This window comes from Vicugna pacos, chromosome 12 (genome assembly GCF_048564905.1).
Source record: "Vicugna pacos chromosome 12, VicPac4, whole genome shotgun sequence".
Classification (NCBI taxonomy): domain Eukaryota; kingdom Metazoa; phylum Chordata; class Mammalia; order Artiodactyla; family Camelidae; genus Vicugna; species Vicugna pacos.
In genome coordinates this window covers 29,486,348-29,499,269 of record NC_132998.1, presented here as the reverse complement: position 1 = coordinate 29,499,269, position 12,922 = coordinate 29,486,348, and the positions used below count along the sequence as shown (strand labels likewise).

Sequence of the window (12,922 nt, the reverse complement as noted above, 5' to 3'; positions counted from 1 at the left end):
GTGTGGTGGTGCACCTTTGGGTTATGTATGCTTCTGGGGAAACTGGCCATTAGCTATCTCATTCAATTATCAACTAGGGAGATCCCAGAGCACCAGAAGTCTGGGGAGAAGGGATGGCAGGGAAGGGCAAAAGACACAGGAGATCCCTTTTCTATATTTCTGGAAAAAACAAATGTTTAATTTATAAAACCATCCTTTGCGTAGCACCTACTATGCACTGAGCACTGTACTGTGCACTGGAGACACAGATATGAGTAAGAAAAGCTCCTTGCTGGAAAGCTGAGTTCAAGGGACAAAGAGCACATTTCTGGGACAATGCAGTAAGTACAATGATAGAAGCCCATATAAAAAGTAATAGGAACTCTGGGGGATGGTGATTAATTCTACATGCGAGCACTCTGGAAGCCCTCATGGAGGAGGAGACACTCAAGTTGGGTCTTGAAGAGTGAATTTGTGGGATGAATAAGTACAAAGAACATATGAGTAGGTTCACCATTTCCAGAAGGATGTGATGAACAACTAGTGTGGAAAGTGATCAAGCACATTCTGGAGGTAAGAATATCTGAATCCAGAGCAAGAGTGAGAAAGGGAAGGGGTCCCAGTTCCTTAATAGATCAGTTGTTTGACGTAAGGCACTTAATTTCATTTCTTTGTGCCTCAATTTTCTCACAAATAAAATGGAGATAATAAAATTACCAACATCATGTGTCATTTGTGAAAATTAAATAAGATAAATGACAACTATTTCTATATTATTAGTACTATAATAGTCATATGATTAATATAACTATTATTACTATAGTAATTATTAATAGTATAATAATTATATTAACATTATAATTGTTTATAATAATAATAATAATAATTATTATTATTAAATTGCTTCTTAAAAGAAGCCTGGATTTGAAGAAGGTAATAGTAGAATGTTCATAGATTAACAAAGGGAATGGATGGAGGTTTCTCAGCATAAGTATTGTATATCAAAAACTTCAGCCAATATCAAGGCTCCAGAAGTTAGTGGATTAAATACTTTGCACTGTGGTCAAAATCGTGAACTTCTGGGGACACTCAATCTGGCAAAATAAACCTTGAGTCAATTAAAGTGGGTAGAGACTCAGGTTTGTCTAAATTCTGCTTTCAAATAATTTCCAAGATATTCTATCTATAATAGAGTGGAAGTTTAAAAATAGAGTAAGAGTCATCAAAATAATGCAAATGGAGTATGTTGTCTTCTACCATACTTAGGCAGAGTTCATAGCCAATTAATCTTCATGGAAGTGAAAATAACATACTCTTGAACTTAATTACGCAAATTAAAGCTTAATTCTAATTTCAGAAATGGCTGAAGAATGGTTTTTACCAAAAACAGAAGATAAATTAATTAACAAGATGGACCAAGGGTTGACTTGGCCCTAGCCAGCTAGCTACATGAAAACCTTTCTCTGTGGCTTTGGAATGCTGCAGCAACATCTCAGCAAGAACATCATTCAAAGGACTGTTTTATCACTGACGTGCCCATAAAATCCAAGAACACTGAACTGCATGCAATATGGAACGTCCTTAGTCTGCAGGACTTCTGTACCATGTGGCCATGAGGAATAGACCAGGTCAGCATGCAGGGAGGAGAGAAGGCTGGCTTTGATATCTGACTCACTGGGCCAGTGCTGGCAGGCTGTCCCCAAAATCATGCTGCCATTGTCCCATGGATCCAACAGGAGTCAGACCCTTAGGTATTTCTCCCATGTGAAGTTTGATTCAAATAACCCATGTGTTCAAGAACTGCTACCCACTAGGGTTTGAGATTTGACTCTTACTGGATGAAAAGATTAGCACCTCTAGTTTTTGTGACTCTAATATCTACATTACTATATTTTGTAGCCCAAGTCATACTTATTTCAAATCAGAAGGAAACCAGTAACACAAGCACTTGAACATTTGTATAGGGAAATTTAGATGGAAATTACCTTACCTAACAGAGGTGGGATAGATTTCTGTGTGTTTGAGAAAACAGATGAATGGGGGTTAAAGGTGTAGTTTCAAAACTGAAGTGGACAAATGAGGAAATTTTAGAAATTTTTCAGGTTGAACCAGTCATCCAGTTGATGGATTCTGTTTTTTTGTTATCTGAAAAGTTGCCTTAACCCTTTACTTCATTTTGTATGCGTAATTACAGCCCTCATGTCGGCTCGAGGTGGCCATGGTATTCCTGTGACTTTTTTCCTCATGAAATTCTACAAAAGGAAAAAAGTAGGGGTCAGGCTGGAGAAAGAACAATGGCCACAACTGGAAATGCTTTGAATTTTCAGGGGATGAGCCAAGGCGGTACAAACAACTTTGTTGTTTTCATTCTGCCAGCTTTTCCTTCTGTTTCCATTTGTGACCACTAACCCCTTGTTAAAAAAGAACAGGCAGTGATTTGTGGAGGGGTTCACAGTAAATGTATTTCAGTTATGAGAGTAGAACCAGAATTCCTAACATGCAGGGCACTAGGTTTTCTGTGTCTATCAGGGAATTTTCTCTGAGACCTGGGAGGGCAATGTAGGGCAAGGTTTTAGCCACTATTTTCATTAATTCACTCAATCAACAACTATTTGTATTGAGCACCTACTATGTGCCAAGCACTATGCAGCTTCTAGGGATTCAGGAGTAAACCAGACATAAAAGGTCACTGGGAATATAGGAGAAAGCCTGACAGGCAGGAAAAACAGCTACATAAACATAAAAGTAAAATGGAGAGAATGTTGGATGGTGATCAGTTCTATGAAAATAAATAAATCAGAAAAGGGAGATAGTGTCGGCAGAGGGTTGCAATTTTTAACAGGATTATAAGGAATGCTCACTGATAAGGTAATATTTGAGGAGAAACCTGAAAGAGATAGGAGAGCAAGCTGAGTGCCTATCTTAGGGCTGCAGGCTCCAGGAAGGGGAAACACAAGGCCAAGGCTCTGATGGTGAGGAGACAAGGTCTAGCGCAGGGTGAGAAAGTGGGGAATTGAGAAAAAGCTATCATAGGCCAGATCGCGATCGAAGGACCTTACAGACCAACATAAGGACTTTGGCTTTTTACTGTGACTGAGACAGGAAGCCGTTGGAGGGAGTGGGCAGAGGAGTGGTTTGGGTTGCCTTGCACCCCAGCAGGATGAACAGGGGCAAGAGTGAAGCAGGAAGCCCAAGGAAGAAAGTACTGTGATAGCCCAGGTAAGAGATGATGTTAGCAGCGAACTGGTGAGAAGTGGTCAAACTCTGGATCTATTTCATTTGGTACTGTCATTCACAGACGTTTCTATGGAGACTGATGCATATCAGGAGTTACAAATTGGAGGTTTTCAGGGACTTGGCCACAGTCTGTGTGGCTAGAGCCTGCTCTGTGCTGCCAGTCAGCCACAACCACCCTAGAATGAGGAGGTTACCTGAGGGAAAATTCAGCCAGTTGGCAAGTGTTTGCAGACAAGTAATTGTGAGCAGGGAGAGCAGAAGGCTTCAGTGTTGCTCAGACCCTCCCACTGACTGGGTCAGACAGCAGGCTGCCAGCTTCAGCAGGTGGCAGGAAGTCAGTTTCCAAGATAATCCTTAAGTGCCCCTGGGCACGTCTGTCCCAGCTCTGGGTCAAAGAAGGTGTCTGATTCGAAGGAATAGGCAAGAGATATGACTTGAGAAACCAGAATCCTACTACCCATCACAAAGCACTAATTAAGGAGTCCAGTGAGGAAGAATTAGTGCATGACCGAAAACAAACAAAAAGTTACTCTATGTTTAATGTATTAGAACTGTTTCCTGATATGGTAGCCATTGGCCACATGTGGCTACTGGACATCTGAAGCATGGCTGATCTGATCTGAGATGTGCTGAAGGAGCTTAGAGATTTTGTTTAAGAGCAAGAAGTTAAAACGTCACGTTGAAAAACTTTCACATTGATTACATACTGAAATGATAATATATTGGATAAACTGTAAATGAATTATTAAATTAATTTCACCTGCTCCTTTTAAATTTTTAAAATAGTAACTATTAGAAAAGTTGAAATTATACTAATTGCTCACATTCGTGGCTCACCTTATGTTTCTATTGGGCAGAGCTGCTCTTGAGTGGGCAGAGCTGCTCTTGAGTGTGCAAAACACTTTCACAAATATCAGGTCACTCGATATTTCAAGGTAGGTGCCAATTTGCCTCTGCTTTACTTGAAGAAGTCAAGGTTCAGGGAATACTTGCCAAGAGATACCTAGCCAGTGGTTGTAACTCTTAACTCTTTCAGCCAGGATAGGACTATGTATCAAGAACGGAAGCAAAGCAAATTAATTGATACTCAAAAAAACTGATATCCATTACTTGGTAAAAGGCTAACAGATGACAGAGAAAGCTGAATTCCTCTTTCACTTGTTTCTGTATTGTATCTCACGAAGCATGGTTTTTGCAAGAGAAGTGGATGCCAATTACCGTTAATACAACTGACAATTGATGAGGACTTATGGGTCAGACAGCGGTGTGTTCACAAGTGATCATTTCCATTGTTCCCAATTCCCATTAAAACCACCTACACAATATAGAAATAAAGGTGGAGGAGACTTAATATAATAAAGAAAGAATGTATTTAGTTAATTCTGAAGGAGAATGTCATTACTTTGCCAGGAACATTGACAGATTTCTGCCAGAAGTACTGTATGAGAGAGCATGTTGGACAGGGACAATGTCAACTCCCAATCCTTCATCCTGAGAATAAACAGCATCTTAGGATATAAGTGAAAAAGGTCTTGGTGTAAGTGCCTAACTCAGAGTTACTAGGCTGAAAAAAGAGAACACACAGTCTGGGCTCTTTCTTCACTGCAATGAACCTCTGAGGAAGCAGCTAGTATGTCTGGGTCACCCTTAGAGTTTATGGTGATGAAGGCAGTGACAGTAATTGACTACTCATGGCAGGAGCTGTTTCCTGGCTGAGGTAGCACATGTGGGAGCAACACTGCTGTCTGTATCTGCCTCAGGAAACTGGATGAAAATAAAAGGCAGGTTCTGGTAGGATAAACCTCCTAGAGATATTTGATTTACTGAGAGCAGAAAAGACTGCCTGCTGCTAGGAAGGCCCACTGCTCTGGCCTTTTCCATTACACCTCTAAGAAGAACCCCAAAAAGCTGAATGCCCACTCTTGATTTAAAACCATCAAGAAAATCCACGTTGTAACTAGGCATGCCTAACTTCTTAATACAACAAATTTATCTATCCAAAAAGTCATGATAATCATACCTAATGGTTAAATGTTAGCTTCAGATCTATTAATGCCAGGAACAAGATGTCCATTATGAGAGCTATTATCAACATTTTTCCTGAAGTCATAATCAATGTACTTGTTCAAGAATGGGAAGAGAAGTTAAATATGAGAAAGGAAGATGCAAACTTATCAGCATTTGTAGAAGTGATAGAAAATTCTACGACATTAACTGAAAAAATAAACAAAGAGAAAAAGAACTAATAAAGGTGCCTAAAAATGCCATCCCCTATTAGTTTCCCATATAACAGTTAATTTTTTCTGAAATAAGATTCCTCTCACAAGAACAACTAAATATGAAACAACTGAAAATAAACTTACAAGAATTTCCTTCTATGTAAAAATATAGTGACAAATTTACTAAGGGATATAAAAGGAGACATGAATATATGGAAGGGCATATAACACCCCTTGTCTAAAAATGATAAAATACAAATTCTCCCAAAATTAATATTAACTTTAAAGGATTAGATTGAACTGTATGAAATTGCCAATATTCATTTTTTACTTGCAAAGACTGTAATTTCAATAAAATTCCCAACAGATAACTTACGAATTTTATAAATGATTTTAAAGAATCTTTAAATGACTTCAAAGAATGAAAAAAATACTTGCACAACAATAAAAATTATAACTAAAGTTAAAAGACAAATAACAAACTGAGAAATTATTTATTGCATGTAATATTAAGGATTATTACATATACCATATGATGAATCTTATAAATCAACTTTTGAAAAAGAAAACACTCAAACAAAAATAAAGAAACAACATGGAATACGATTCCCAAAACAAGAAATGCAAATTGCTAAAATATGCAAACAGATGTTCAGTTTCACTAATAATCGAAAAATTCAAATTAGCAGTGTGATACTACTCTTTTTACCTGTCACACTGGCAGAGATTTAAAATATTGCTAATATCAACTGTGAATGATGATGTGAGAGATAAGTACTGTCACATAGGGTTGAGAGGAGCATTACTTGATTATTTGATTATTTTCTGGAGAAAAATTAGCAAAATCTACAAAGGTCATCAGACCAGAAACTCCATTTCTAGGAGTCTATCAGAAAGAAATCTTCCTTCACTAAGATTTATGTGCAAGAATATTCACTGCAGTGTTTCTTACACTGGGGAAACACCTGGAAATAAAGCGGCAAAAAAAGGGCAATGGATAGGCAAATATGGTACAGGAATAAAATGCAGTATTCTGCAATATGAGTCGTAAAATGTGATATTAATGCAAAATGTCTAGGTTATCATTATTTAGATATTATTACCTAAACAAAAATGGGATACAAGACAATGTGCATAGCATAATCTAATTTTTGATATATAGAGGTATATTGTTTGCATAGAAAAATGCCTGAAATGAAAATGTGTGTGTGACTGTGTGTATATTTACATGTATGTTTGTGGGTGTATACACACCCACATGTATATGTACACGTGTGAGTGTGTATAGAGAGAGGAGAGAGACAGAGACAGAGTGAGAGATCTCATGGGGCAATCTTGCCTCCCCACTAGGGGACATTTGGCAATGTCTGAAGATATTTTTTGTTTATCACAACCAAAAGGGGAGAAATATTAACATCTACTGGCTGGGATCAGAAATGCTGCTAAATATCCCATAATGAACAGGACAGCCTTCACCTTAACTAAGAATTACTTGGGCAAAATGTCAATACTGCCGAAGTTAAGAAACCCTGAGATATATACACACATATATTTCTATTTATAGTACTTATGGGAATATTCTTTGCTTGATTTTTCTTAGCTTCTTTATCTTCTGTGGTTTAAATGTCTTGGGCAATGAGCTAAATTATTTTGAGTCAAAAATCATAAAATAATATCTAATTTGGGGGAGGGGGAAATACCTTTAAAGCGCACTTTCTGCTTGCCTCTTATTCTTCAGGAAACTTTCTCTCCCTTCTCTGAACTAATAATCACAGTTCTATTTTGGGCATGGGAGAAGGGTATAGCTCAGCGGTAGAGCACATGCTTAGCGTGCACGAGGTCTTGGGTTCAATCCCCAGTACCTCTATTAAAAAAATACTTCTAGTTACTATCACATCACTTAAGACAATTATAGTCCATTTGGTTTTATTCTGGTATAGTTTTCTGTCCGTTTGTCTCAATTCTCCAATTAGATTATAAACTCACTGAAGTCTGGAGCCACAAACAACCTGAGAGGAAGGTTCATGTTTCCCAGGTGCCTATCCCAGAGCCCGACATGTGAGCCGTGCTTAGCACTTGTTCACAGAATGGGCAGCATGGTTGAGAGCATAGGTTGAGAGCTTGTGTAGTAGAGAGAGCACCAGCTTTGGGGTTAGAGATGTGGGTTCAAATTTTGATCCTGCAACTCACGATTTTTTTCTTACTCAGCAAACACCCAGGACTTCTCATTTGCCAAGCACTGTTCTAAAATTTTGCAAATACTTACTAACTGCATCCTTTTGGACAAATGCAGTAAGTTTTCAGAGCCCTGATATTTCATCTGTAAAATGGGAACAACAGTACCCTGCACGGTTGTTGTGATCTATAAATGTGGTCACAAATGAAAAGTGCTGTGGACAGAGCATGATGTGTGGTAGGAGTGATCATAATCATTCTTGTCATCATTATCCTCATCATCCTGATCATCCAATTAAGTCTTTTCAGATGATGATTATTAGTACGACAAATTATTAGTTATTAGTAGGACTAATAGACTATAAGATTTAAAATATATCTTGAAACTCTTTCTACAAATGAATTGCTGGTTTGCTAGAGGGTAGCATAGTCTTTCACACATTCTTGAGATGTCATCTTCCTCTAGGGAAGTCATACTGGCTGACTGATTTCACCATCTGGGGTATGTTTTGCAGGGAGTAGTGGGGGAAGTGGGAGGAGCTATATTGGTTGACTCAACCCACAGGGTCTGTGGTGTGGACTTCTCACGCATTTGTCACTATGACCCTTGATAAGCACAGTGCACACATGCTATATCCCTGGAAGTTGTACTTAAAGACGAACAGCAGAGCTGTGGACTGCAGGTTAGGAATATAGGGAGAGGGAATGTTGACACCAGGCCCAGAAGAGTGCTTGGGACAACAGGAAAAGAGACCATGAACAGATATAGGAAGAACAATGATTGATTTCTCAGACTCTGTACACAACTCCAGTGTGCTGTGCTACACGGAGTGGCATCAGGGCATGTTGACCCTTGACCCTGACCAGAGCTGAGTCAGATGAGATGAAAGATAGGAAAGTTGATAGGAGAAATCCAAGCAGTCAGGGTGTGGTCTCTTTGGACATACTTCATTGGTTTATTCCATTTGCCTCCCTCACTTTTCTCAAGCAATAAACCAAGCAACCAAAGTATTTCTTTAACAACTACTATATATCAGACTTGTCCTAAGTGATTATTATTTTTGCTGCCTGTTGATAAGCTTGCTCAGAGTTTAAGGTTCCTCCCTTTTCTTTCTTTCTTTTTTTTTTAATGGTATCCTTTCTCACCTATTATGGTGGGTTTCTCTCTATTCATACCTTCTCAAACTTTAGAGGGCATGCCAGCTCAGTCTTCGCTACCCTCTGTACTCCAGAACACTAAGTGATTTTTGTCTTTTATTTCCACAACTCAACTTCTGGCACAAGGTGACCTTCCAACTCACCCCAAATGATTTCTTGGCCCATATTCTGGGGACATTGGCTACTGTCTACTGCTGCGCAATCTAGCCTCTCTCTTCAATATTGTGTGTGGGCCTCTTTATCTTGCCCACCTCTCATCCTCAGCACCCTTCTAAACCCCTAGACAAACACTAAGGATGCCAACCAGCTAGAATCTGGGATGTTTTCCCCATCCTCTTCCCATGGGAAAAGTGCCTCTCCTATGGAGATTTCTGGAAAACATGTGAGTACTTGACATTTTATAATTGCTCCCCCAGATATAGACAACATAGCTACCCGTTCTACAACTAAACCTTTGTGCCAAGCCCTTTAAATATTATGTTTCCTCTGATTAGCTAAACAGTTTGATAATTAGTATTATTACCTACAATTTGCAGGTGGAAGAGCTGAGATGAAATAAGGTAACATCACTTGGTGAAGGTCATACAGTTACAGGTAGTAAAGCACGGATTCGAAGCCAACTTTGTCTGCCATCAGAGTCTGTGTTCTCAAATTCCAGATGAGGTGGGCTCAACTGAGGATTTATCTTTAATCATCATGCTAATAAAAAGAAAATGAAACTTACATTGTGGTTTTCAAAGAGATTTTTGCTGAACCATCTCATTTGATCTTCACAGTAGCCCTATGGGTTGAAAGAGGAAACTGAGGCTGGGAAAGAAGACCAGGGTTACTGTAGCAGTTTGGGTCCTCCCAGAAACTGACTCTGAGCTGGGCTTAGCCTTTACATCATTTCTTAGCAAGTGGGTTGCAGATCAAAAGGAGGGGAAGATTCAGGTACACACATACATACATATACATATATATATATATATATATATATATATATATATATATATTCCTTTTCATATTCTTTTTCATTATAGGTTATTACAAGGTATTGAATATAGTTCCCTGGGCTATACAGTAGAACCTTGTTGTTTATCTGTTTTATATATAGTAATTAGTATCTGCAAATCTCAAATTCCCAATTTATCCCTCCATTCCCCTTTCCCCTCTAGTAACCGTAAGTTTGGTTTCTATGTCTGTGAGTACCACCATGCTATACACCAGAAACTAACACAACATTGTAAACCAACTATACTTCAATTAAAAATTTTTTTTAAGATTTTTTTAAAAAGACAAAAGTTGAGGAAGGAAGTAGGGTGGGAGAGAAGCAGAAGTCAAGCTAATGTAGACTCAATTCAGCCTCTCCCAAGGCTGGGGAGCTCTGGAAGTAGAGTGACCTTGAGGGGTCAGGAAACTGGCCTAATTACCTCACAGTGATTGGTCACTGGGTGGGGACTACCCCTAGAAGGTTGCATGACCTGATGTCAGGCACCTCTTTGCTGCTGCTGCTGCAATCCTTGGTAGCTGAGGGGAATCTGGGTGGTGCACTGCATTTGTCCTCACAGCTCTCAACTAGTTAATGGGACAGCTAGCTTAAGAATTTGGTCCTCAGATACCCTGGTGGACATCCTAGCCCATGCACAGTTCTAGATAGACTGTGGCATCTCTTTCTTAGCATTAACAGTTCTTTGTTGATTCTGAAACCATATCAGAATACAGTAATTTGTCTTGACTATCTTGATACAGCTGCCTGCCTACATGGCTACCCAAAGGGTAGGGGAGTTATGCTAGTGGGAGTTAGAGGGCAGCATATAGCATTACAAAACTAATCCATCCTATGCCAGAGAATTCCACACATTACTAGAGGCGAAAAAACTTCCATTAGAAATTATTGTGAGGTACTGGTGAATTATTTGGTGTTCTTGAAAAATTGACATAGAAAGAGAAGGATTTTGAATTCTTTGGGAACACATACAAAATCTGATGCATGAATACGATTAGTCTTGACTCTTAACTTGTTAAGAGTTATGCATTTACTATACTTCTCTAAGCAGAGTGTGTTTTCAGCCCCCAATTGTATTCCAATCTGAAAGCTGTAATCTGGGAAATACCCATTTTCATTTACTTTCACATAGTATAACTTGTCAGATTTTCCCCTTGATGGTTTTAATCAAATTATCTGTGGCTGAGTTAAAGCTCCATACTACTTTGAATTTCCAAGATTCTTTGAATCGTATGTACTACTTCTGTTCATTCTTACCTTGTTTTCTCAGTAGAAATCTATAAGAAACTCCATCTAGAAAGACTCTCCTCTAAAGATTTTTCTCAGAGAATTAGACACTTTTAGTCGTTTGAGTAGGAGTTCTGGTGGGTGATGGTGGTGGTGATGATATTCTTCTTGGTGGTGGTGGGGATGTTGAAGGTGGGGTATTGGTGGTGGGGGGGCAATGTTGGGTGATGGTGGTGGCGGGTGATGGTAGTGAGGACTTCTCATATTGAGAAAGTCACACTTTAGACCATCTATCAAAAAGCTAAGTATGAATTAGACATACTTGCTTCCTTTCCTGCTCTTCCAAAATTTTAGCCAAAATGGGGGTGAACAGTACTGGATAAAACCCTTTCCTGAGATGCTCACTCAAAATTCTTTTCCAGAAAACTACAAATTTCCCACAAGAAAACAAGTCAGAAAAGAAAATTCCCTGCACTTCCTGAGGAACCGAGGTCATCATTCTCCCTATCACCTCAATTTCACTTTTGACTGATGCTGTAGCACACCTCATGAGCCACTCAGATTGTTTTCTCCCTTTGACTCTGACAAGCCAAGTCACTCTCCATTTTGCCTTTGTTCATCTTTTGCTTTTCCCTAGCATCAACCCATCTCTTGCTGTTCTTTGTTCAATTCTGTCCTTCAAGATTCAGCTCAAATTTTCAACCCCTCTAGGGGGCTAATCACCTATCTTGGTAGAATTCTTATTTCCCTAACACTGCACAGTTCAGCACAATCATGTATGTGTGTTGTTCCTAGATGGTGCATGTGAGTTCATCTGGTCTCCCCGGATAGGTTTTCTTCAGCTCTACAAGAGCAATATCCTTGTCCTGTACTTTGCTTGTATTCCCCATAGGATCCAGCACTCAGTAGATACTTAACTGAATACCATACTTTACTGCAAAGCACAAAGAAAGGACACCAAAATGGAAAGATGGACCCTAGTCCCAGTCTGTCCCAATCCATTGCATGATCTTAGGTCTTTACTTCTCTGGCCCTCAGATTCTTCATCAATAAAGTAAAATATTGAACCAGATGACATTATTATTATTATTATTATTATTATTATTATTATTATTATTATTATTATCATTACTACTACTACTACTACTACTACTACTACTACTACTTCTATTCAGTACTATTTTCCAGATATGGATGATATATAAACTTCTTTTGTATTTTCAAACAATATTACTCAGTGGATTGCAAGTATAACTTTTGAATTTGCCATTATTACTCCAGGCTAAAAAATACCCCCAGAGTTCCTGTTACAGATGTTCCATATGGTGGCTTAAACACATATAGAATCATCCTCATTCTGCTTCTACACTCATAGAAATGATAGAGGACAATATTGAAAAATATGAATAAACATATATAGCTGAGCTCAAAAACTAAAGCAGAATAAGATTTCCAATGACTAAAAAAATTATGATGTATATGTCTCTCTTTAAAAAAAAAAATAGGCAAGGAAGGAGGAAGGAAGGGAGCATATACAGAAAATTTACAAGTGAACATGGGCTGACTGAGAGAGGGCTAGAAACAGAGCTGGGCCACACCAAAGGGGTTGAATGAATCAGTGAAGTTTTATCTGTCACAGTCCAATTTTTTAAAGAGACAATGAAGTCACGTATATGATTTGTAATTTAAAATAAAATATAAATATAGGGTACAAAAAGATCAGAAAGTAAATATGCCCAAAATGTTTCGTAATGGTGGACTATGTAAGAATGATATTTTCTTCTTTGTCCATTTCTATACTTTTTAAGTTAAAACAGACAAGTAACTACCACTCCACTTCCTCGTCCCATGGCTCTACAGGTCTATCTTTATAGCCTGAAATAATTGCCAAAGTACAAGCAACCTGAGCTCTACGCCCAACCTCCAAGTGGCTAAAATA

The 12,922-nt window shown here is 38.5% G+C and overlaps 1 protein-coding gene across 25 annotated transcripts in view; it reads right to left on the bottom strand.

The window, feature by feature from the left end:
• PAH (phenylalanine hydroxylase) overlaps positions 1-12,922 on the bottom strand; it is a 361,485-nt gene that overhangs the window by 184,581 nt on the left and 163,982 nt on the right. For 23 of the 25 annotated variants that reach the window (XM_072973153.1, XM_006205894.4, XM_072973150.1 and 20 more), the window contains one exon: positions 9,292-9,467. The exons of 1 other annotated variant lie outside the window; for it this stretch is intronic. The gene's annotated coding sequence lies outside the window, so the exon portion shown is untranslated. The remainder of the gene's footprint in view (positions 1-9,291; positions 9,468-12,922) is intronic. One more of the 25 variants, XM_072973148.1, reaches the window with a different exon arrangement.